Below are 26,107 nucleotides of genomic sequence, written 5' to 3' on the forward strand. Positions count from 1 at the left end.
CCAAATTAAGCTCAATGTACAGTGGGCCTTTATAAAATTTGCAGAACAAATGCTGAAATGCATCTTTTTTAAAGAGTTATACCCCAACATTTCTCCAAGGAATTCAAGGTGACATACATCTGTCCACCCTCTCCCCATTTTATCCCAACACCCCTGTGAGCTGAGACCCAAGTCACCCAGTGAGCAAGGATTTGAACTCTGGTTTCCCAGGTTCTAGTCCAACACTCTAACCATTACACCAGCTGAGCAATCCAATCCTTTGATCCGGCACTCATGAGATGGAAATACTGATTAGGACTTGCATACATCCCCACAATGCATTGGAGCAGAACTTTTAGATCCTAAACAATGAAAAGACCCTTTGGGGCTGTGGGATTGTTTAGGGAAATTTATTGAAGGGGGGGTCATTGCTGTAATTGATATTCTGTTTTTGTATATTTGTTTTAGATCTTATGCTTTATGTGGATTTAAAAAAAATAATAATTCAGGTTTTCATTGTTAACATCATTCAAACTTAAATTCAACAATATTTATACAATTGTGGGGTTCCCTGAACTCCCGGCGTCCCTCCTCCTCCTTCTGGTTTTCCACAGATACATTTATTTTTTATTTTTGTTGTTGTTGTTCTTTAGTCATTTAGTTGTGTCCGACTCTTCGTGACCCCATGGACCATAGCACGCCAGGCACTCCTGTCTTCCACTGCCTCCCACAGTTTGGTCAGACTCATGTTCGTAGCTTCGAGAACACTGTCCCACCATCTCATCCTCTGTCGTCCCCTTCTCCTTCTGATCTCCATCTTTCCCAACATCAGGGTCTTTTCCAGGGAGTTTTCTCTTCTCATGAGGTGGCCAAAGTATTGGAGCCTCAGCTTCAGGATCTGTCCTTCCAGTGAGCACTCAGGGCTGATTTCCTTCAGAATGGATAGGTTTGATCTTCTTGCAGTCCATGGGACTCTCAAGAGTCTCCTCCAGCACCAAAATTCAAAAGCAACAATTCTTCGGCGATCAGCCTTCTTTATGGTCCAGCTCTCACTTCCATACATCAGTACTGGGAAAACCATAGCTTTAACTATACGGACCGTTGTCGGCAAGGTGATGTCTCTGCTTTTTAAGATGCTGTCTAGGTTTGTCATTGCTTTTCTCCTAGTGCCCTCAATTTTTTTTATCTGCATCTAATTCATATATCCAACTTTAATTAAATTTATTCCTTTACCTATTAAAAAATTACAAGTGCTATATATATATATATATGATATGAATTATGTGGAAATTGTTCGGTTTGGTTGTGTACCTTTTTATCGTTTATGACTACTTTTGTTATGTAGGCGATTAGGTATTTTTTTTATACACAGTAAGCTGCCTTGAGCATGGTTTTAACATTGGAAAGGCGGCATACAAACAAACGGGTGGAATTTCTGATCATCAAGGGAGCTACATCATTAATGGGGAAGCTCTGCCAGGGAGGAGATTCTCAATGCACTTCTCATAGAAGCTGTCACTGCTCGTGGAAACGAGCCTCTTTGCTGGGTCCTGTGTGTACCCTGCTGCCATCACGTAATGGCAATGGACCCAGTCCAGGTTGTTATGAACATAAAATGGGGTGAGGGTTCTGTGTCACATCGAGCTCCTTGGAGGAATGGCAGGATATAAATGTTAATAACTAAATAAAGGCAAGTTTTGCTAGGAGATATTGAAGTGGAGATAGGAACAAGATACAAGGCTCCTCCTCTTGGTTAGGCATTTACTGTAATATGGGTGGCTAGATGGGCGGTGTCAGCTAAAGGGCATTTGCCAAGCTTGGGGTGGTGATGGCACTTTGGCTCCAAGAATATTGTCTGTCTTGATCTCTTATGGAACACGACAAAGACTTTAATTCGGTGTAACCCTTTCTTGCCTTGAAAGTGTGCAGGAATTTCTGCATGTGTCTGAGTCAAGGAAAAGAACCAAAATCCGTTTTAATCCATGTATATCATAGAGAGGTTTTTGTGTGAATGTAGCAAATGTGTTATTCAGTGGAGTTTTTCCCCCCCTTCCCTCGCCATCCTACATTGTAGGTGTTAACAAGCTAAACAGAGCCATTGAACAATTTGAACAATGCACCTCAAGACTCAGCAAGTCAGCAAGGCCTCAGAGGTTGAACCAATGTAAAAGTCAAGTAATTAAACCCTGACTACTTACTGTAAAAAAAAAAAAAAGACTGCTGGGAAAGTTTGGATTCCAAAGGTCTAATTTCACACAGAAGATTTCAGTGGAAATAAAGCCTTTATATTCCACTTGACTTGATCTGAAAGCAAGGGATAAGAAAAAAAGATTAGGAGACCCATTCAACGCTTTCTTTCTGCGGTTGAGCTTTGGGAGGTGACAAACAGTTACGGGTAATTCACTCAGTAATCTTCCCCCCCAAATGGTATTTAGAAGCCTCCTCAAAATTTGGCTGAACATCTATGGCGTCATTCTTCTCACAAAACACAAAGCCACATCCTTTATGTGTTCTTGGCTAAGGATTAAATGTTTGGAGTTCTGAGACATATCTAAATGAATGCAGAGTTTGCAAACACCATGAGGACCATTTCGACTCATCCTGGTACATTCCTCTTCACAAGGTCAACAACAGATTCTTCCTTGAGACATGTGATTTTGACTTGTTTCCTGTTCTTTCTTCTCTCTCTCTCTCTCTCTTTTTTTTTAAAAAAAATGTTTTATCAAAAGTTAAAGAGTTTTTCCTCCAAGCAATCTATCACTCCAGAATGCTAATAGGAAGAAAAAAAGCTGCATACTATTAGGAATAAAACTATCCCGCAGTTATCATATTTTCAACCACCAGCAACCTGCTGTGCCCAGGAGTGGCAAAATGAGGCACCTGCCTCAGGTAGCAGACGGTGGTGGTGGTGTCAGTGAGGTTTTGGAGGACGGAGCTATTTAGACCATGTGGTTTTTCCTCCAGCCTCTAAGCCAGGCATCCCCAACCTTTGGCCCTCCAGATGTTTTGGACTACAATTCCCATCATCCCTGATCACTGGTCCTGTTAGCTAGGGATCATGGGAGTTGTAGGTCAAAACATCTGGAGAGCCAAAGGTTGGGTGTGCCTGCTCTAAGCTGTCCTACTGTCCTCAGAATGATGCTGACCAACCAGAAGTGCTGAAATAAGATTCAGTTGCTACTCTGAAGAGTTTCTGTAAGTGGAATGGGAAAGGGCAGCATCATAGAATCTTAGAGTTGGAGTGAGCCCAAGGGTCATCTAGTCCAATCCCCTGAAATGCAGGAATCTCAGCTAAAGCATCCATGACAGATGGCCATCCAACCTCTGCTTAAAAACTTCCAAGGAAGGAGAGTCCACAACTTCCCGAGGGAGACTGTTCCACTATCAAACAGCTCTTACTGTCAGAAAGTTTTTCTGTATGTTTTGTCAGTATCTCCTTTCTTGTAATTGAAGCCATTGGTTTGAGTACTACCCTCCAGAGCAGGAGAAAACAAGCTTGTTCCACCTTCCATATGACAGCCCTTTAGATATCCGAAGATGGCTATCACATCTTCTCTCAGTCCCCTCTCTGCAGGCTAAACATACCAAGCTCCTTCAACCATCCCATGTCTTTTAATGGAAGAGCAGATCCACCAGGTATATTCCCAGTGGAGGTTCCCCCTCCACTGAACTAAATGAAGAGGGTGCTTCATAGTCAGAACAATGATCCAAACTATATAAGCTACTTAAGCTGTTCAACTGTTCCTCGTAAGGCTTAACTTCTAGACCCTTGAGCATACTAGTTGCCCTCCTCTGCACACGTTCCAGCTTGTCAACATCCTTCTTAAATCGTGGTGCCTAGAACTGGACAGAGTATTCCAGGTTTGGTCTGATGATACAGCCTAAAATAGCATTCACCTTTCCCCCCTGCTGCATCACACTGTTGACTCGTGTTAAGCTTGTAGTCCACCAAGACCACTAGATCCTTTTCATGTGTACTGCTAGTAGTAAGCCAGGTGCCCCCCCATCCTATATTTGTGCATCTGGTTCTTCTTGCCTAAGTGCAGAACCTTACATTTGTCCCTATTGAAATTCATTTTGTTTGCTTGCACCCAGTTCTCTAATCTGTTAAGGTCATTTTGAATTCTGATTCTGTCTTCTGTGGCATTCGTTTCCCATTTTGCAAATTTGATGAGCATCCCCTCAATTCCTTCATCCAAGTCATTTACAAAGATGTCAAACAACAGTGGGCCTAGAACAGAACTCTGCTTGTCACTTTTTTCCAGGATGACGATGAACCATTATTGAGTATTCTTTGGCTTTGGTCAGTCAACCAGCTACAAATCCACCTAACAGTTACCTTGTTCAACCTAGATCATCCCAGCTTCCTTGTGAGAATATCATGGGGGACTTTGTCAAAAGCCTTACTGAAAGCAATAAACACTATGTCCACAGCATTTTCCTGATCCACCAAGTTTGCTCATGGGTGCCCCACTAAACTATAGTCTACCAGTAAATGAATCTACATATTTTAGTGTTACCTATAAGCCAGACTTGGATCTTCACAGAAAAAAAGTTAAACAATTTACTGAGGCTATGCAAGCATTCATCTCAGTTGTGTTTTGGCTCCTGGCTCTTGCTTTCAAAACAAAATTCTTTATTTTTACATGCAAAAACTACTGCATGGAGGAAAAGGTGCCCAAAATTTCTGGGCACTGAGAATTGGTTTGTTTTAATGTGATCACACCTACTGAAATCCAAACATACTAATGCTTCCATTAGACACTTCAACAAAAACATCCATATTGCTGGAGGAATTTTAAGCATAGCTGCTGTTCCATGAGTTAGATAAATAAGACTTTAAAATAATTTCTCACTCTTTTTTCAAATGTATACTCTAATCTCTGAAGGTTAGAATCTTGAGAGGAAATGCAATATTTAACAATTTGCACAGAGATTTCCCCCCTTTTTTTGTTCCTCACTCAATCATTAGAGTACCGCTTTTTCCGGAGTTCACTGTTGATGTAATTATAAGGAATTCAGAAGGTGAACGGTGGCTTGGGAACAAGAGAGATTAATTCTTAGAACTGTATGCTGTGTTTTGACAGTTGAATTTAAGCTATTTCAAATATAAAAATAAGCTGATTCATTATATAAAAAATGGATCTACAAAGAGGTTATCTTTGCCAAAAGGAAATTAAAAAGAAACAGGGATGTGGAAGGCATTATGAAAATTGAAGGTGAGACTATATCAAGAGGAAGGAAAGATGGTGTGTGGCTACCTCATGGGTCTCAGGGGACTCCAGTTCAATTTGGTGGTGAGATGTACACATCCTCTGTGACCTTGGTCAGTTAACTTACAGATTCAGACCTGCAAACTGGAATTCATGCATTTGTAATCTCCAAACTTGACTACCGTACATTAATATTCTGTATGTAGTCTTGGAAGACCAGTGATAGTCTACAGCAGGCATGTCAAACCTGCGGCCCTCCAGATGTTTTGGCCTACAACTCCCATGATCCCTAGCTAGCAGGACCAGTGGTTGGGGAAGATGGGAATTGTAGTCCAAAACATCTGGAGGGCCGCAGGTTTGACATGCCTGGTTTACAGGGCAAATAGTTGAATTTCTTCTGAGAGGAAGGTGTTTGTGGAGCACTGGAGTGTATTTGTCACACAGTAGCATACTGGGAACAACAGGCCAGACATCACTCAGTGGGTGAAACTTTCAAAACATGGGATCCACACTGAGGTAGCTAACTTTAGGGAATATTTTCAGTATGGGAGAAGAGAAATGGCTGGCAGGAACTCAGTTACACTACACAGAATGTGGCTGGGGAGGCCTGCTCAGCCTTGTCCATGGCAATGACCTATATAGTGGATGGGAGGTGGGACGTCCCCTCTCATCCTCCTAAGACCAATGTCACAGGCAGGGCAAGAGGCAGGGGCAAATTTTATTTAAACCAGGGCATAATGAACAGGTGGTGATGGAGTGGTTGTTGCCACTGAATGGAAGAGGAGGGGAGTCGTGGAGTGCCACAAGAGTGAAGACTGACATGATAGAAATAGGAGGCCAATGAAAGAGAAGAGCAAGGAGGTGGGAAATGCACTGAGCCCTCCTAGGCAGCTTTTCACATGAGGCTAACGTTGCAGTGTTCTCAAAGCTACAAACATGAGCTTGACCAAGCTGCGGGAGGCAGTGGGAGACAGGAGTGCCTGGCGTGCTCTGGTCCATGGGGTCATGAAGAGTCGGACATGACTAAACAACTAAACAACAACAAACACTGCAGTGAAGGAAGCCACATGCATCATCCAAGATGCAGGCTGGCCCAGCTCCAGTACCAGATATCAGATGGGCAGGGTTGCAGAGCCTGCAGAGAGAAACTTTTTGGAAACCCTGCAATATACGGTTTCCCTCTCCAAATCATAGCTGCCAAGTTTTCCCTTTTCTCGCGAGGAAGCCTATTCAGCATAAGGGAAAATCCCTTTAAAAAAGGGATAACTTGGCAGCTATGCTCCAAATCACACCTGCCTTACCAGAATGAGAAACATGTTAATTTTATAGATAAGAGGGTTTCTTCCCCCATTTCCTTTGTGTACAGGAAAACCTTAAAAAACATGTTTCCTTCACTTATGTTTCTTTGTACTGGTGTTAGTTTGCTAAATTGGGGGGGGGATCATAACTGATTAATAGCATTTGTTAGAAGAGGGGGAGGGAAGCCAAAATCCAGTGGATTGTGACTATTCAATACAAATACATCCGCTTACACATGTTGCTTCCAATTTTGTTTCCAAGGATATACAAAACCAATTGTAACTGCGGTAACAATGAAATACTTTTTTCTTTTTTTTAAACAACTTTTCTTATTCAGATAAATTTTGTGGGTTTCTGCACACTGGAATCCAAGCCACCTTCCTGCCTCTCTTTCTATTCAGTGTGTGTCCCCCCCCCCCCCATCTCCAAGTCACTGGATGTGCCATAAGCTAAAGCTTTTTAAAGTTCACAGAGGAACAAAGAGTTTCCTTCATATAATCATAATGAAGCGAGGGCAAATGGTATGAAAATAAACCTCTGCTTCAGTATTGTTGTAAACTCATGGCAGGATTAAGGGTGAAGAGCAAATGTTTAAATACACACAGATGCAATTAGCAAAGGCAACAGGAGAAATTATTAAAGATAACTAAGAGAAAGTGGGTGCATGTTTTAAAAAAGAAAAGGGAAGGTATGCTGGCTCATAAGAAAAATAAAAAAATGCCCACAATAGGGCAAAACATTTATTAGGCAAACTAAAACCTCACAAAAGAATCAGAAAGCTTTCAGGCTTTCCAGAAATGTTCATCAAGAAATGTTTCTCCCCTGCTTCTTTGCTTTGTTTACCCTGATGAATATTTCTAGAGAACACACACTAGACTCTGCACACTAGACTGGTTGGGCTAATAATAAATACATCTACTGATAGGGATGGAAAAGATTCTCTGAAACCCTTGAGAGTGTGGGAGGAATCTGCCACCTCCCTACATGTTCTGACTGAATGCATGCCCCAAGTGACTGGAAGGGACTATGGATGGGAGGTACTGTAGATGTGGAAGAGAAGCATCAGTTAGCTTTCGTATGCAATGCCAAATAAACCTTTTCATATAACAACCTAAAATATCCTGTGGCAAGGGTGTGCTGCTGGGTGCTGCAAGCAACCATCTTGCTCCCATATGCTATTTACCATTGATGTGAAGCCATGGGGAAAAGTCATTAGGAGATCTGGGGCAAGGTGTCATCAGTATATGAATCATAGAATTGTAGATTTAGAAGGAACCACAAGATTCCTCTAGTCCAACCCACCGCAATGCAGGAATCTTTTGCCCAACGTGGGGCTCAAACCCATGACCCTGAGATTAAGAGTCCCATACTCTACTCACTGAGCTGTCCCAGCTAAATATGGGACGGATGAGGGTCAAGTAATTGAGGTACTGTGGGCAACCAGTTCCTAGGTTCAAATAACTGGTCAATTGTTAGCTTTGGATGGAGTCTTCCTCTCCCTGGTGGAGCGTATTTGTAATCTGGGTGTGTTCCTAGATCTATCACTGTCACTAGAGATCCTGGTGTTGTCAGTGGCTAGGAACCTCAGGTGGGATAGCCAAACCACTAATGCAGTAGCAACTTCCAGTTTGGACTACTGCAATGTGCTCTTTGTGGGCTTGACTCAGAAGATTCAGCTGGTGTAAAATGTCAGTGTTTCACCACTTACTGAAGCAGACTTTTCACCATCATGTTACACTACTGTAGAAGGAACTGTATTGGCTGCCAGTTAGCTGCAAAGCTAAGTTTCAGGTGGTGGTACTGGTGAGTGTATAAAGCTTGAGACCAGGCTACACTAAAGATTGCCTCATGCCTTACATGCCCAACCAACCACTGTGAAATGCAGGAGGGGGCCTCTACAGATAATTTCCAAATGATGTAAGAATCAAAGCTTTAGCTTGGTGGCCTCCTAGCCTCCTCTCATTACATATTACACTGGCTCCATTTCTATTGTGTCTCCAGTGCTTATTTAAGATGTTCATTTTCCAACAAGCCTTTTAAGTGGACATTTTTCATCCCAATGCTTTGGATTTGAATTGTTGTTATGTAGGAAATTGCTTTAATGGCTTGTATATTGGGAATGTTTTTAATATAGGAAGTTGTTGGGGCACTGTGAAATATGTGCATGTTTTTCGAGTTTTCTCTCCCCACACATCCACCCACATGCTTGTGCTTGGCCTACACGTATCAGCAGGAGATTAGTAGTTTGAAGAGGTACGTCGTGCCAAGGCATCCTCCCAGAAAGGGGTATCTGAAGAAGCCACAAAACTTGCTGTGTTTGATATACTGCCATTGTCTAGCATTTGTGCCAGAATAAGTTGGCTTAGCAAACTTGTGGAGTAGGCAACAATCCATTTCAGCAGATGGAGGGGAGAACAGGGCACCAAAAGAACAGAGCATGCAATTCCAAAGTGACTGCTGAAACAAATTTGCCATTTGAGAGTTCGGAAGTACCTTCTTGTCCTTTATACTAAGCTTGTCTGTTTATCGCCTTTAAAAAAAATAAAAAAATAAAAATCCCATCCTTTCTCTACGGAGCTCAGGGAGCATTGTAAGATTCCATTCCTCATTTTATTTCCGCAATAGCCCTATGAGGTAGGTTGAGCTGAGACCATGTGACTGGCCTAAGCTCACTCAATTCAACTTCATAGCTGGGTGGGGGGTTTGAACCAGGAAGTCTCTGATCCGAATTCATCACTCAAGCCACTGCACAACACCCACTCTCACCCTTTCCCCAAGGCCACCTAATGAGCTTCATGGGTAAGAAGGCGTTTATTCCAAAGACTCATCCAAATATGACTGAACGTTCATGTGCATGTTTTAATTAGATAGCAAAAATTAGCAGACATACAAAGTGGCTGCTGAGGGCTCAGAAATTGCTGGGGTCCTTGGGCAAGAATTCCAATGGTCAGTGGCCTATATTCTTATGTCTCCTCTGAATGGCCTCATGCTTATCTTTACTACACATGTCATAGCCCAAATATCCCACATCCAGCAAAATACAACTTTTGCAAAGAGCATGCATTAGATTAATACAACAACAACAAATCCGTTAATTGTGAGGACCATGCCTGTACACCAATATCAACACAACAATAATTAAAAATATTAAAATTCATTGCATACTATCCCAACAAAACCTTCATCCCACAAAACAGGAAGAGAAGGAAAACAAGCAACGAGTTAAGCAGACGATGAAGGGATCTTTACTTTGTCATCCATAAATCTTTTAATACAGTATATTAATGGACCATTCTTCTGCGTCCATGATATCTCCTCACCACATCTTTTCCATACAGAGGGCAGATGGCTACATGGTTGTGCCTCGCTCAACACCTGAACCTTTTCAGCTACCCAAAAGTGCGTGAATGAAGATGAGAGTGAACTGGTCTGTCCACTCCCACAACCTATCACTTGGCTACTATCCCTTCTTAAGAAGAGCAGATTACAGTGCCCTAATTTAGAATTCTGGGTGTGATAATAAGAATGTAAGAAGGGCCTGCTGGATGAGGCCAATGACACATCTAGTCCGTCATCCTGTCTCACAGTGGTCAAACCAGGTGCATGTATGAAACTTGCAAGCAAGAGCACTTTCCCCTCCTGTGTTCAGAAGCCTTGCCATCTCTAAAATGTGTGTTGACTCTGGTTTGAACATGGAGGCCGTGCACAAGAGAGCTTCACCATTCTCATCAGTAAAGGCAGCAGCTACATTAAAATAGACCTGTGCCCACAAAGTTCCCCAACCCAGCTGAAATGGACAGGAAAGCTATGTTTACAAACTGGAGCCTCTGTGTCCTCAAGGGAACCCTTGGAATGGAGGAAACAAAATTCTTTGTGTTCACGCTCAGCCACTCCGATGCATATTTATCAGATATGTTAAAAAGCACAGAGTTAAAATATCAGGTGAGCGGGGTAATTGTGATGATCAGGTTCCAGAATTAGAATCAGGTGTTTGCAAATGCAAAAAAGTGTTACTGGAAAGATAAAGGTCTGGGTTTGGTGGATAAAAAGAAGAAGAAAATCCTCTGAAGTATTATCTTTTAGCGTTTCGAGGGGGGAGAAAGTCCTTGTAGGAGTGGGCAGGGGGGGAAGTCGTTTGCTTTTTAAATGAGTTCAGGTGGAGACAATGACATAGCCTATAGCTCCCAGTTAGGAAAATAACCTAACTGTGATGCATATCTGCGTTATCAGTAAATAGAATACCTTTCTTATCATAGTCTACAGCACAATGCTTTGATCTTTGCTACTTTTGTTAGACACACCACTGTGGTCTTGGTTAAAATATTTCCACTGTTTTGAAAGTCTTTACTGCTTTAGAAGATCTTGTGTAACAGCGTAGAAATATCCAGACTGACCCAAGCTTCAGTTAATGTCGCACCGGGGCATATTTTGATTAGTATTTAGTTCAGAAAAGAAAAAAAAGGAAGTAGATGGGAGAAGGAGAAATCAGTGGGCAGAAACAATATTGCAAAGAGAGAAATTTGTTTCATTTGAACAGGCTGCTAAGGGCAGAGTTTGTAAATGAAAACGTACTTCTCAAAATGCCTAAGGGCTTCATTCAACCCCTTTGAATAAGGATGTAATGCTGTTCTATTGAAATCACTGGGAGCTTTGCTGCTGACTTTAATAGAACCAGGATTCATGGAATGGTAGCTTTAATCTTATGTCTTGGAGGTAGCCCTGGATTAACCAATGGGAACTGCATGGGGCTAATTTCATGAATTTTGTACTCACTAATTCTATGTCAAGAAAGTGACCCAGTGCTGAAGATATCACCAGAAAGTCGTAAAATTAGCTTGATATATAGCCAGTGCTCAATATAGGGTGGAAAAGGTGAGAGTCATGGATAAGTGATCACCATACGCCATGTGGATACTTTTCATCTGTTGTTGTTGTTTAGTTATTTAGTTGTTTAGTCATGTCCGACTCTTCATGACCCCATGGACCAGAGCACGCCAGGCACTCCTGTTTTCCACTGCCTCCCGCACTGCCTCATGTTAGTAGCTTCAAGAACACTTGTCCAACCATCTCATCCTCTGTCGTCCCCTTCTCCTTGTGCCATCAATCTTTCCCGGCATCAGGGTCTTTTCCAGGGAGTCCTCTCTTCTCATGAGGTGGACAAAGTGTTGGAGCCTCAGCTTCAGGATCTGTGCTTCCAGTGAGCACTCAGGGCTGATTTCCTTAAGAATGGATAGGTTTGATCGTCTTGCATTCTATGGGACTCTCAAGAGTCTCCTCCAGCACCATAACGAGGAGACTTTTCATCTAGACTCATATATTAAGAGAAAATAATAATCCCAAGTAAAATCTTCAAGGAATTACATATGAGGATAGAAGAGATCTCAATGTGTTATACTATACCAGGCTTCTCCAACCTCGTAACCTCCAGATGTTTTGGACTTTAGACTACAAATCTTGTAATCCCTGCCATTGACCACGATAGAGTTTATGGAAACTGTAGTCCAAAAGATCTGGACAGCAGCAGGCTGGGAAAGGCTGTGTTGTCAGAATTTTAAGGTTATATATATGTTCATAAACATGTACATGAATGTACAGGCACATGTCTGAAGCAGCACAGGAAAACAGGCCTGACTGCCAACTGCCACCATTTTGACTCTCCCTGACCAGGTGTTCCTCTGCAAGGAAGGAGGGTGGGGGGAACCACCTCATTGTCTCAGGAATTAAAGTGATAATCCCTGGCATCCTGATACCTGAGTGCCAGACAAAAGGGTGTGATTAACTTGGCTGGGAAACAGGGAAATGTAAATATCTCCTTTTTTGTTGATTAGGTTTTGGGGGCAGGGTCCAGGATGCTCAGATTACTGCCACCAGACCTCCCCTTTCATGATGTACCTATGATGAATTTAAGGACGGCGGTCTTGGGCTACACCCCTTCTGTGACGTATGGGTGATGCTTCTGGGAGGTGGGCTGAAACCAATTTCAAATTTCTATTTAAGGGCAGGACACCTTTGTTTGGGGTTCCTTCCTTGTTCTCCTGCGTGAGGGGAAGGACCCTGTTGCAACAGCAAAAATAAAGGCTTTGCTTCTCAAACTTCTCTGGTTGGCCTCTGTTATATTCTCTGACCGATGGAGAACCCAATAAGGGAATAAAGGCAGATTTTTGCATATAAAAGCTGCTCTACACTGAATGATCCAGTTAGACATTGGACCTACCTTACACTGAATATTCCAGGGCATTTCTAGTAAAGCATATTGCTCCATGATCTCTTGGGAAACTGTGACCCTAAAACCCAGGACTGAGCAGGGCAGGGCAGTTGAGGAAGTCCTCTCTTGCTCCAGCAGTACCCTCATTGCCAAATACTGGGATGGTATGGGGTGTGGGTCTGATAAACAGTGTAGACCCAACAGCAAGTGCACCAGATTAACTCCACCAGTGTGCCCCCCCATCTCACTGTTTAAAATATTTTCTTCTTCAAAATCACCATTAATAAACTCCACAGATGCTTTGATGGAGATACATTTGTTAAATGGATGCCTGATTCCAATAGTACATTAGAAGTCCCATGTGAATGTATGAAAAACAGAGGTTTCAGAAGTGGGAAAATAATTTCTACTTTTCTTGTGGACCAAAATCCCATCGCATGTGTTTTTTGAAGTAAGAAAAATGAGGAGAACACATTTTCCCCCTATTTCTAATTATCTTGTTATTAGCAACAGCTTCCAAGATTCAACAACCTACCAGTACAGGTCTCCTAATATTTAATATGATTCTACTTTCATTTATGTCTCCCTGGTAGGTAGGCACTTCAATTTAAATGAGCTCTTTCCGAAGAGACGGGCTCAAAGGATTATACACATGCACACAAGTGTTGAAAGAAGGCATATCCTAACCTTTAATTATGAATCACACACTAAGATTGTGGTGATGGTGGGGAGGGGGGGGAGAGCCTAGCAGCGCAATCCTATAAATATCTACTCAGAAGTAATTGCGTCGACACCCAGAATAAAAGTCAAAACACACATCGCTGGATTGAACCAGGGCCAAAACTTTATTAACTTCTAACAGCAAGGAGATGTGCAACCAAATTTAATGAAGAGCTTAACTGCACGTTATCTTAATGACATTATTAGCAATCACATTGTGGGTTGTTTTTTTAAAATTAAATACCGGGTTGGGGTGGTGATGTTGGTGTCATCAGCAGCACCGTAACACATAGGAAGAAGAGGTTTTAAGCCTTTCTTTGCCAATCACAATCTCATTAAAAATCAGCCTCCCACCCACCCTCGTGCCAGTTAGCATTACGAAAACATCTTCAAATGACAGCCAAAAACACCTTCGGTTGCTAATCATGTTGTTTATGTTAAGCCAGTTGGGGCTTCAAAGTGAGCAACACCCTATCCTGCCCAGCACCCCAAATTATGGATGAGTTTGCCCTGACTCAGAGTCTGAGAAGCAGTGCCTAGTCCACTTCCACTCCTATTTACAGTGAGAGAGGCTTCTCCCTATCACAAATCTCCGCTGTCTCGGAACCCTGAGTGTATCATGCCAACAAACCGCAGAAGAATATTTCACTCCCTGGATCCCAAAGCTCTGAACTCCAGGTCTGTTGCAACTCTTTTCATCGTGCATTGTGCCCCTCAGTGCCCACAAATAATTTATTTCTGCTCTGCATTAGCAGTGTTTGGTGATGTTTAAAAGTGGGGATAAGAGCAGAGGTGTGCATGCAAGCCCCCACCAACAAGGGTCCGTGGTTTGGCTTTTGAGAAACAGGAGGTCTGCTCTACTTAGCTAACTGCGAACCACTGACTTAAGAAATCATAGCCTTTGGGTGGAGAATGGGCCTTTGGTTTGTTACAGAAGGTATAAATTGTGGAATTGAAACAGGAATGTTTGGTTACTTTAAATGTCACATGCCAACCCTAGTTAATGAAGACAGGCATAGGTCACTTTCTCAAGAATAAGCTATCATTCCTAAATCTTTTGTTTCAGTCTAAATGGAAACCGAATCCCAACTGTGTGGTTTTTGCCTGATCACATGTGGACATAGAAATTCAATTTGCCACCATGTTTATGGTAAATAAGATACATGACTACTGTCTACACAGAATTTGACTTTCAGAGGATTCATCAATTCATCGTACATGCTAAATTCTCCCTTGATCTCAGCTCAGATTAGTGATCGGGGTGGGGTGGGGGGGTGGAGAAGAGAAATCATTTATATTGTTAGCGCACAGAATAAAAGTCCAATAACTAATGCTCAGCATTAGAGTATCATTGCACCTCCAAACCAATTCTGCCTGTTTTTGCTCCGCATTTCCCACCCGTGTGTGTGTGTGTGTGCTGGTCATCCTCCCCATGCCCCCACTAAAAATCCATCAGGGTCTAATTTCCAGTTTTTCCTTTCCAGTCTTGACATTTGCAATATTCATATTCATTAAAATAAAATCACCCTTTTGCTGGATTGCTTACCGTTCCCCCTTGATGCTGTGCTCCTCCATGTTTGCTTTGACTACAGAATAACCTGGTTACAGCTCCTTTTTTCATCAGTTGCAACAAGAGAACCTGAGCTCTATGTTTTGCTTCCCCCCCTCCACACACACACCCTGAGAGGTGGCATTTTGCGCCTCTTTTCAATTACTTGCCAGTAGGCCTTAAGTGCCATTTGTGAAGTCATTTTTATAATTATTAAAGAGTGATCTTACCTAAAGGCCAGGCTTTGCTTCCTGCTTTTTTATTATTTCACACACAAAAGGAACTACAAAAAGGAGGCAGAAAAGTAAAGCAACAACAACATACCCCAAACCCTCCCAATAGCTAACTACATTGTACAAGATACTGAAGGCCGGCTTGTAAGGGTAACCTGTTCCCTGATCTCTATCAGTTCTTGTATTTATGGCTGCACTCATTGTTCTCCTAATGCATTAGTATTTGCAGCAGTTGTTTCCCGCAGCGACAAGACTCCCATCTTGCCAACATTATTCCTAGGCTATGTTTTTTTGGCACGGAAATGAGCTTTTTAGACCAATCTTTCCCTCCCTCCCCCTTTTTCACCCTTCCCCAATGGCAAAAAGCAACACACTAAAAGGGATTATTTCACCTAATAGCTCCCCGCCTCACAGGGCTGTTGTGAGAATTAATTAATGTTTGCAAAGTGCTTTTGAGAGCTTGGGTGAGAAAATAAAAATAAAACAGAAGGGCAAAAGCACTGTTATTAGAGCTTTCCCACTTTATTACAAACCTATCAATGGAATGAAAAGGCTTCCTCTGCATTTCATACATAACTGGGATGGGTGCCCTAGCTGTTACAAATAAGCATTTTGTAGCTCTTTCATTGAGTAATGGAGGTTTTTGTTTTATATAGTCTCAGGCTTACAATGCTTCTGCATACTGTAAAAGGAGCCAGCATTAGTAACTAACTTAGGCTGGAATCCTATGCCTCCTATGCCTCTTTACTCCTATTGAGCTCAATCAGGTTTATTTCAGAATAGACGTTGTATAGGCTTGCACAGTTAGAAAGTATTTTATTTTTGAGGCAACATCCACAACAATAGTTGTTGTTGTTGTTTATTAAATTTCTATACCTCCCTTAATGTGAGGATCACAAGCTGGTTTACAATGTAAAAACACAAAAAATCCCAACCCTTGCTTTTTCATGCAAGACCATTTGCAGTCGTTCGCAGTCGTCAACAGCTATCAGTCAGTCCATCACCCATTTCCACCACCCTTCTGAGTGATACCCCCTCCCCACCCTTTCCCCACATAAGTGCCTGAGGACTTCTGCTTCAGTGTATCTGATGAAGTGTGCATGCACACGAAAGCTCATACCAAAATAAAAACTTAGTTGGACTTTAAGGTGCTGCTGGAAGGAATTTTTTAATTTTGTTTCGACTACGTTAGACCAACACGGCTACCTACCTGTAACTAGTTCATCTTAAGTTCATACTCAGGGAAATAGCCTGCCTCAGTTATTTCAGGGTTCTCGCCTTGAGATTAAAGCTACACTTTGGAGATGATGATTATGATAATTTAAATATTTGCACCCCACCCATCTGACTGGGTTGCTCTAGCCACTCTGGTGAATGAATGAGTAAATGTAATAATTTTTTAAATGAATAATTACAAGAAAGTAAAAATCTCTGAATTCATATCTGACTTCAGATATGCTTGCTGTTTGAGACACCTGAGGAAACTGACCAGCTCTAGTCAATCATTAGCAAAACGGGGGAGTGAATGTAGTATTATTTGAAGATATAAAATTTCCAATACTCTTGCACTGTTTTTAATTTCTGCTACTCCTTCAGTATGAGGCATACCATCAAGATAAGTAAAACAAACAACCCCTGGCTACAGATTAAGTCAAATATCAAAATCATTGAAGCTGACCATGAAAGCTCCCTCATGCTGAACATTTGGGGGTTATCAGGATCAAAAAGCCACTGCAATATTTATCGAAAACATAGCCCACCGTGGTTCAGACTTCATTAACTTCGTATGTATTTGAATAACTCAACAGAGCTCATGCAATCTGATTCTCTGCAGACTGCCTCCCCACTTTGACTTAGGGAAAAAACACCATTTATCCTCTTGGAGAGATATGTATCAGTTTGTAAATGTTGTGAAAGGGAAAAAATAATATGAGGCTCATACATGTGATTGGCTTTTCTGAATGCAATAAGCTCAACAGGGACACATTATGCTTTGTACACGAAGAGTCAAGAATGAACTTGTCATTTCAGCAATACAGGTAAAACTTATTTCACATATAATAGTGCATCCTACTGAGTTCTGTTTGATACTTTTTTTAGCTTGATAACAAAATATCAAAAGAAAAAGAAGAAAAATGAAAGAATAGGATATTATTTATTTAAAAGCATGTTTAAACCACTTAAAATTTTAAAAAGTCTCTAAGCCCTGCATATGTATACGTGTGTGTGGGTGTGTGGGTGTAAAAAAAACACACCTAAAGCCTATAAAACAGCAATATAAAACAATGATTATAAGATTCAAACACATATAACAGGGTCAGATCTTATGGGCTAAGGTAAGTCTGAGGAAAGAGATAAGTATTGTCTAAAGCAACTGATGTGGTAAAGGACATTCTGGGGAAAACACATGGGGAAAAGGGCATTCTGCAATATAGGGTTTCTTTTTTTAAAAAAAACAAACTGATTTATATTTATATAAAAAAATTCCTTCAGTAGCACCTTAAAGACCAACTAAGTTTTTATTTTGGTATGAGCTTTCGTGTGCATGCACACTTCTTCAGATACACTGTAAACGGAAGTGTCAGACCCTTATATATATATACAGAGGGTAGTGGGGGTGGGTGGGAATGGGTAATGGGCTGATGGGAGTGGTAAACCTGTGGATGGCTGTTAACGGCTGCTGATGGCTGCAATTAGGAAAAAAACAAGGGCTGAGGCGCTAAAGAAAGCTTGATCATGCATAATGAGATAAGAATCCGATGTCTCTATTCATTCCAGGTGGCTCCATGGTTTTAAGCTTGGTAATTAGTTCCAATTCAGCAACTTCTCTTTCCAGTCTGTTCCTGAAATTTCTCTGTAATAAAACAGCTCTGTAATAAAACAGGATCTCGGTTGGTCGCCTGTTCAAAGGGCCTGGTAGGAATTTTCCCCACTTGGCAGATTGGCACCAGTCACTTGGTTTTTCACCTATTTCGTAGCAAATCGTCACAACTTTGTAAGGTTTTGTGGTTAGACATTGGAAAATGTGTTGGAGGGGAGGTTGTGGCCATCACCTACCCCTCCCCTTGAAGGGTATTCCATTAAAGGAATCTGGTGGTAGTGGTTCCTGTCTGATGCCTAGGTGGTGACTAGGTCCATGACATGACCCTCCGGTGACTCTAGGGGAAAGCTTCCAGATGATTTACATCAACAAGCTCCCCCTACAGGTTATTAACCCTTGTGTGACTCCCTGCAGAGCGGGCAGGAGTCAAGTATAGTTGGTTCGGATCCAATGCCTAAGCCAATACCACTCACATTCTGTAACCAATAAAGTTGTGGCCTTTTTTAGCTCATTAAGCTAAATTACTTGTGTCTATGTGTCTTATTTCATCACATTCGGGGAGCGGGGCCTCGACTCACAATAGGCAATCCATTGTCAAGCATGAAATGTTCACTGTGTTATACAAAGGATCAACACTATTAGACTGCTGTGTTTGAACCCAAGTTCTAGTTACAAACAATACTAAGAAATGAGATGGAAAGCAATTTATATACATAAGTAAGGATAGTTAAACTCCAAGAGTAGTTATGTAGTTACTTGTCATTCAAGGGTGCAATATCATTGCAGAGTTGGGGTAATTTCCAAAATGAACCTTGCTGGGTTTTTTCAAAATGGTATTAAAACTGCTGTTCTAATTGCACAATGCAAAGATATTATATAGAAATATAGGGATATGTGGTTATGATGTCACATGATCTGCATAGGCATTATAATACATTATGTAGGGATTGACTGCCATCTCACCAGTATATACAATACCATCTTCCTTCCCTTTCTCCCTTGACCTACTATGGAGAACTCTCAAAGAGATGAACAGTGCAATCCTATGCTCAGAAATAAAGCCCACTGAGTTCAATGAAACTCACTCCCAGATAAGTAGGTAAGAGGATTGCAGCCTTAGAAGCCTATTCTCCAGTGGTGGCACAATAGCTATTACATTTTTCCTTTCCTTTTCCCTCACAAAATGGCTGAGTGGACTATGCTTGAAAATCTGTTGTGACATGGATAATAATAGCAACAAAGAACCGTAAGAATAAAATACAGTCTCCTCATCTGAGACAAACGTATCATTCACTCACAATGAAGGGGTGGGTTTGCTGGGGGCTGTGATTCATTTAGCTCTACCTAGAAATTAAAACCAATAAAGTGCAAGTAACCCATAAATAATTTCTGGTCTCTGAAGAAGTGTGCATGCACACAAAAGCACATACCTATGACAAACTTAGTTGGTCTCTAAGGTGCTACTGGAAGCAATTTTTTTATTTTATTTTTTGTTTCCAGAAATAATCAGTTAGATACTTCCTTCTTAAACACAGAGCCGATCTTCTATCATGATGATGTCCTCGAGGTATTCACTAAGCACACAATGATGATTTGATTGATTTCAGAAGTTGATGCATATTTCTAATATCTGCTCCATGTTTATCAAGCAAAAAGTATGCCAAAAGTATACAAAGAGAAGCATTATTTTTCATCCTACTGTAGGTTTCGTTTCATTTTGAAAAACAAAAAAAAAATGGTTTATTATTGTTTATATTTTGAATTAGATACATATGTGTGAAACACACACACACACACACACACACACACACAGAGAGAGAGAGAGAGAGAGAGAGAGAGAGAATATGAGAATATAGATATTCACCAAACTATTCTGGACATCAGACTTTATTCAAGTTTTGAAATCAAGTTCAAGCTTCTCGTCTATCCCTGACAAGAGGCCTCAGGGACCACAGTCCCTGAAAGTGTTTTAAAAACCAACTTAAAAACCACCTGTGGTAATAAGGAGGCGGGCCAAGCACAGGTGGCACATTATCTGAGCTTTCCCCCTATCTGCCTCCCACCATATCCTGTCCTTATTTAATAGGTTTCTGGGAAGCTTTAGGCTCTTCTGCAGGAGAAGTGAGGGAAGCTGCATGAAATGAAGAACATGAAAAGCACGCGACGCAGCAAAACGGCCATCTGCTTGGCTTTGGAATGGGAGCATTGCAGAGCTCATCTGTGCATTAGTACTGCCATTTAATGCAGTTCCTAACAACCACCCCCAAAATAAGTTAATAAAATTCATAGCTGCAGCTTACTCACATAATGTTCTGCTGGAAAAAAACAAGCTTTCCCCTGCTCTGTGGGGCTGTGCGTGGAATAGTAATGCACGTTGCAAAGCAAGTGGAAAGGTTTCAAGGATATATCACTGCAAACAGAGGATCGGTTACTGTAGGTCAGCTGGAAGATAGCAAAATTGCCACCAACAAGCCACCTATCTTTGTGAAACATGCCATAACAGAAGGCATCCCTAGGCCTTTAGACCTAAGCCCATTATGCTTAAGAGCTATGAAATAAATAGTGTTGTTGTCCTTTTATTTATAGCATCATGTTGATCATCAGTGTTCAATAGACAAGAATATTAATGTAAAAACCTTAATAAAGATTTTGGCTTTGAAGATTGATAGATCCTTGCATTTATGTTATATGTTGCAACAGAGTCTGGCACTACTATACTTGATCGTGCCACGGTTGCCAGCCTCTTTGTCTCTCCTTTCCTTTTGCGTAATTAATACAACTGCTGCATTTATGCTGAAGTTAGTACAGGGCATACTGTGAGCACTGTAGTAAGGTTAATTACTTGCATATAGAAAATGAAGGTGCTAATGGCAGCCACTGTGGTATGAATAGACCAATTTAGCAATCCACCTTACAGATGATGGAATGGTAGTAATAATTTTCAGTCTGTCAGTCATATAGCCTTTTCTCTAGTCCAGTAATAGCGGCAGTGCCTTTCAAATGCAATATTTACTAGCAGATGGGTCATTTACATTATTTTATTAAAATGAACAACAAACATTGTCAGTATAAGAGCTGATTTCTCTTATTTCCCTCTTCAATTGAAAGCAAGTGCAGCTATGAATTTCCTAAAGGGGAAATTGTATGGGGGTGTTTTTTTTGCTGATGCAAACATACAGGAGCTGCTTTGACAGAGTTACACCATAATGAAACATCACAGTAATTGTGCCTTATGTCCATTGCAAGCAATAGGCTTAAAGGAGCTTAATTCTGCATTGGATTGTGGCCTTGGTTTATGAGGTGCGGTGAATATCATCAACTTTAGCAAACAGGTGGCGATTTACAGCTTGTTTGGATGCTGTAAATGTTCAAAGGGCGGCTTTCCCAATAAGCTCTTGGGTATCTGTTAACAATCTTGTTGTTACATTGTGGATAGAATAATGATTGAACCAAGGGATATCTGGGTTCTAAATCAGTACTTTAGCATGAAGTTCATTAGTTGATTTGGCCATCTCTCACAACCTCTCTGCCTGACATGCCCTTCTTCATATTTTGCCTTTGGGGAATAATAGTAACAAAGAATTGTAAATTGTTTTAGCTGAAGTCTAAGTCTGCCTTAGGTTATCAAAACAGTAAAAATGTTTGCAAATGAACATAAAGCTTAATAAAATTAATTCAAGTGGATTTGGTTCATGTGACAACTCACTGGAAAATGAAACAATATAGAGTGCACATTCCTCATGTACCTTGAGATCTTTCTTGTGCTGTCCTACCTAGCAGTCCACAAATGGTCTAAATAAATACAGTAAAGACAACTTCGACCGGGTGACCCTGAGAGGTCTGTGCTACATGAGTTTGAGATCCTTCAATATCTTCTGGTTTTTGTAGCTGCTGGATAGACAGCACAAGAAAGATCTCAAGGTACATGACTGGCTCTGTTTCCCCAAATCCCTTTCATGTTCCCACTTGAAACCAGATAGTTGATGGGAAACAACATTTTTTCAAGGTGATGACACTTATTTAATATGATTTTATTGCATTTTTGAGACCTTTTTTTTTGGGGGGGAGCATTTATGCCATTCTTTCTCTCTCTCTTTCTTAGAAAAATTCAAGAACCACATTGTGGCTTAGTCATAGCCTTTAAATACATCAAAACATATATGTATAAATTCTGTCAGCTATGCAGATGAGTTTCTAAAATACATTAATATTCTTGGCATTTCTCAGTAACTGATGTGGCTAATATAGTTATTTTCATCTCTGTCTAGATGGCAGCTTTTCCCTTTGGAAACAGACTTTGCCTCAGTAAACCACACATCATTGCCAGACAAGTTTGAATTAACAGCTATTCCAGGAAGACAAATGGTGAGGACTTCTACTGGATTTTATTTGTGTGTGCAGAGAGCACTAACTAAACATGGAAAGTAGTCTGCTGATCATGTGCTTTATACATGCAATGCTGGGTCTAGGAAAGTGTAGTTTTGAAATAAGAAGTTATGAAACTGTAGACAAACAACAGGCAGCAGGCAATATTATATCTCTCCTGAGATGCACAGGATGTTACCAGTACCACACACTTCATCTGTATGATTAACACCTAACACTCAGCAGCTGTCAGGAGCTGATGGATTTGTTATTCAGCTCCTCCATGTGGTGATCCACCAAACTGTAGCTTCTTATTCCAGTTGAGTCTTGCATGAGCAACATGGCCTCCCTAAGCAAAGTCAGCCCTACAATGAGGCAGGGGGAGACAGCTTCCTCAGATGGCAAATGCTGAGGTGGAAGAAGTGGCCAGAGCTATGAGTCCCATGTGGCCTGCCCTATATCCCGCCCCACTAGCCTGCTGCCCTCAGTTGCAGTGGAAGACGCTGTCCTTACACCACTATTGGACTAACATTCCAGTCCAATTGCCTTCTGAATGTGCTTTGGGGAAGAGCACCATCTTGTCTTTTGCCTCAGGCACCAAAGTGTCTTGAGCCAGGCCTGTCCATGAACTGTGGTGTGTTCCTACATCTTGGTTATTTCCCGGTCCTGAATTTTAGATTATTCTTTGACCATGCTTGTGGTCTATCCTTCTGTCCTGACTTGCAATTTGGTTCTTACTCCTGGCATGTTCCATGACTTCTGTTTCCTGGCTTACCTAAAGACTGCTGTCCATGACTCAGCCCCATCTATGATAGCCATGGTTTGTTGCCTTAGCTCTGGAATCGGGTTACAAAAGTGGAGTGTGCTAAACACCCGTCCCAGAATGGTGAATAGAGGGAAAGGCCAACAAGACCTGCCTGTCACCTTGCTAGTGGAACAGTTGGACAGGTGGTGGAATGGCCGTAGCTATGCTTGGTTGGGTACAAGTGGAATGCTTAATAACCATGGTTTGCATTTGAACCATAATTTAAATATGCATATATAATAGCCTTTTCCACATATTCCAGAAGAGTGAAATTAATATTTGTGGTGGTGAAGCAGAATTGTGCCTGATAAAGGTATGCTGATTAAAACATACATGTAGGGCCCCTACGCAGACAACTATTCAGGCAGAGCGCTCTCTCGCTTGCTCTCTCTCTCTCTCTCTGATTGCCAACCTTGAGAAGTCTTGATGTTAACCTCACTTTTCTTCTACCTCTTTTTAAAAAGAGTTCTGACTCTTACTTTTATCACCAAGTGTCTCCGTTCTTCCGGTAGCACTGGAGTTACAAGTATCTTTGAAAATTTCTTTAATGATTTTGTAACTTTATACTCTGAGATTTCATGCACTCATTCCATGTTTTTTAATATGAGCAAGAAAAATAGACCTGATAACTTATTATTCATATTCCTCTGAATGGGGGATTGGGAAATGAAGCTTTATTTGAGGCCTCTCCTAGAGGCAGTGCTAAGAAATGGGGAATGCACATTCATTTTTCCCAGAGACTAATTACTCGGTGTCTACTCTCCCTCTCTGTCTGTATCACAGGACCTCAGAGTCCCCAAGTCTGCCCTCAAGTTAAGCCCATGCGATCTTTCATTTCAAAATAGCATCTAAATAATTTGCTTAGACTAAAATAATAATATGTGGAGTGATTATTGGAGGGGATTAATAAAGAATTAAAATGCCTTGGTACCATGTGTCATATTTTATCCCACTAGATCTGGCAAGTTTTTTTAGTAATTTACTGCATAAGGTGAAAGTTGAAGCCATACAAAGTGATGTTTCCTATAATTTCCTACCCCATATGTGTATCAGAATCAGTAGCTGAGGCACATAGTTGTTTAATAGCTACCCCAAATAGTGGATAACAACCCAATAACCAATAGCTTAAACCATGTGTTCTACTTGGTAATAGGACTGGATAAAAACTGCAAAAAATAATAATAATGTCCTAAATGGTATTGTAAAGGGAAACTTGGTTGCAGAGAAGCTGGATAGAACCAGGTCCTTATGAAAGAGCTATAATTTAACTGAGCTCTAAAGCCCCCTCAAAAACTCATAATAGAGAGCTGACATTTCCTAGGTTCTTATTCAAGCCTCTTTAGGAAATGGGGAGATGATAGACCCTACCATTCATTCATTTCATTTATTTCAATACACATAGTCAAGGGTTGTTTTTGACAGTGGCAACACAGATGAAACAAAGGATTCTGAGCCAAAGCAAATATGAATTTATGAATTGTTTACAAATCAAAGCATCCAAGGACTACTACAGCACCACCACAGCATGTATATAAGAAATCTAGGGAATTTGAATGGGGAAAAGGATCTTATCAGAAAGGTAACAGGACTACACAGTGAGTTTGTAACAAGCTGCACAGTGGAACACACACACTGTACTGGAAGAAGACATCAGAACAATGGAGGTCCACGTACAAAGAGATGAAAAAGAAAGGCATTGAGTTTGCAATCCTATCTATGCTTAACTAGAAAAGAGTTCCATTGAACTCAATGGGGAGGCCTAGAATTGCCTTCTTAGAAAATGAAATAACAGGGGGGAAGGCAGAAAAGGTCATGATGAAATGGGCTTAGAGAGTATAAAGCCAGGGAATTATTAAAAGCATGTGGGTACCAACATACAGTACTAAGCTGACTAAAACAATGGTCAAGAAAAGATAACTGAGAACAACAATAAAATGGTCAGGAAAGCATGAAGAAAACATGCAAACAATATTTACATGTGCTATAACATACACAATGTTTTTTTCTCACTCTGGGGAATGCAGCTCTTTAACACAAGGGCCTTTTGTGGAAAAATCTGAAATCCCATCATGTTTATGTATATATATGTGGCACCTTTATGGCTAGGGCTGAACATGGTTCAAAGGAAATGCTTCAGCCAGTTTTACAGCATCAGTGGAGCAGGAGCAAAATGTGCAAGAGCCTGATGACAGAAGTGGAAGAACACAAAGACACGGCTGTTGAGAGGGGCATTCCTACTGAGCTGTTTGTGGGGAGGATAGATGACTGTTTCATAAAAGCAAGGGATAACTCACACTTCTCAGTGCATTGCCCCATCTCAAAATCTCTTCCGGAGAAGGGGGTTTCTTGTGCAACTTGCCCAATCAACTGGAATTCTGCAACTGGAATTTGCTAGTAGTATGTGATTTTGAACCCCACCTAAAAAATAGCAATGCCTGTGTTGCAGCCATTCTTGGTCACCTTTCGAAAAACACGGCACAAGGCAGGACCATCCCTTATGCCCTCTTAAGAGGAGATGAACGGTAGTGTAGGGATGTTTTTTAGATAAAACAGCAAGATTGTGAGAGGAGGAGCCCCCAGTGGGGCAATGTGTAATGCTTCGGGCTGTTAACCAGAAGGTTTGTGATTCAAGCCCACTCAGGGACAGCTGTCGACAGGATTCCTGCACTGCAGAAGGTTGGACTATATGACTGTCAGAGTACCTTCCAACTCTACAATTCTACGATTCTATTACTTTACTGTTTGGTTAAGCAACCTTAATGTGAAAGTATATTTCCTGTATTGATGGGCATGCCTGCTTCAGCTTGATTAGGATAGTGGGGGATAAGCAAAACTTTTCCAGGACAATTTAGCATATTGCCAGAATAGGCACTCCTGATTTCCACCTCTTCATTCCAATTGCACTTCAAAGTGTTCTG

General features: G+C 41.2%; 2 long non-coding RNA genes across 4 annotated transcripts in view; one reads left to right on the forward strand and one right to left on the reverse strand.

Annotated features, from left to right (window-relative positions):
* Window positions 1–398: 398 nt before the first annotated feature.
* On the reverse strand, window positions 399–15,296 carry LOC148685021 (uncharacterized). The gene is made up of 2 exons (XR_015950996.1): window positions 15,196–15,296; window positions 399–2,283 (listed from the first exon to the last, which is right to left on the reverse strand). It is a non-coding gene; the product is annotated as an uncharacterized LOC148685021 (long non-coding RNA).
* Window positions 13,500–26,107, forward strand: part of LOC148685022 (uncharacterized) — a 76,047-nt gene continuing 63,439 nt past the window's right edge. The window contains exons 1-2 of one of the 3 annotated variants that reach the window (XR_015950993.1): window positions 13,500–14,094; window positions 22,288–22,384. This is a non-coding gene — a long non-coding RNA (uncharacterized LOC148685022). The remainder of the gene's footprint in view (window positions 14,095–22,287; window positions 22,385–26,107) is intronic. The other 2 variants (XR_015950992.1, XR_015950994.1) reach the window with 2 other exon arrangements.

This window comes from Zootoca vivipara, chromosome 7, assembly GCF_965207765.1.
Source record: "Zootoca vivipara chromosome 7, rZooViv2.hap1.1, whole genome shotgun sequence".
NCBI lineage: Eukaryota > Metazoa > Chordata > Lepidosauria > Squamata > Lacertidae > Zootoca > Zootoca vivipara.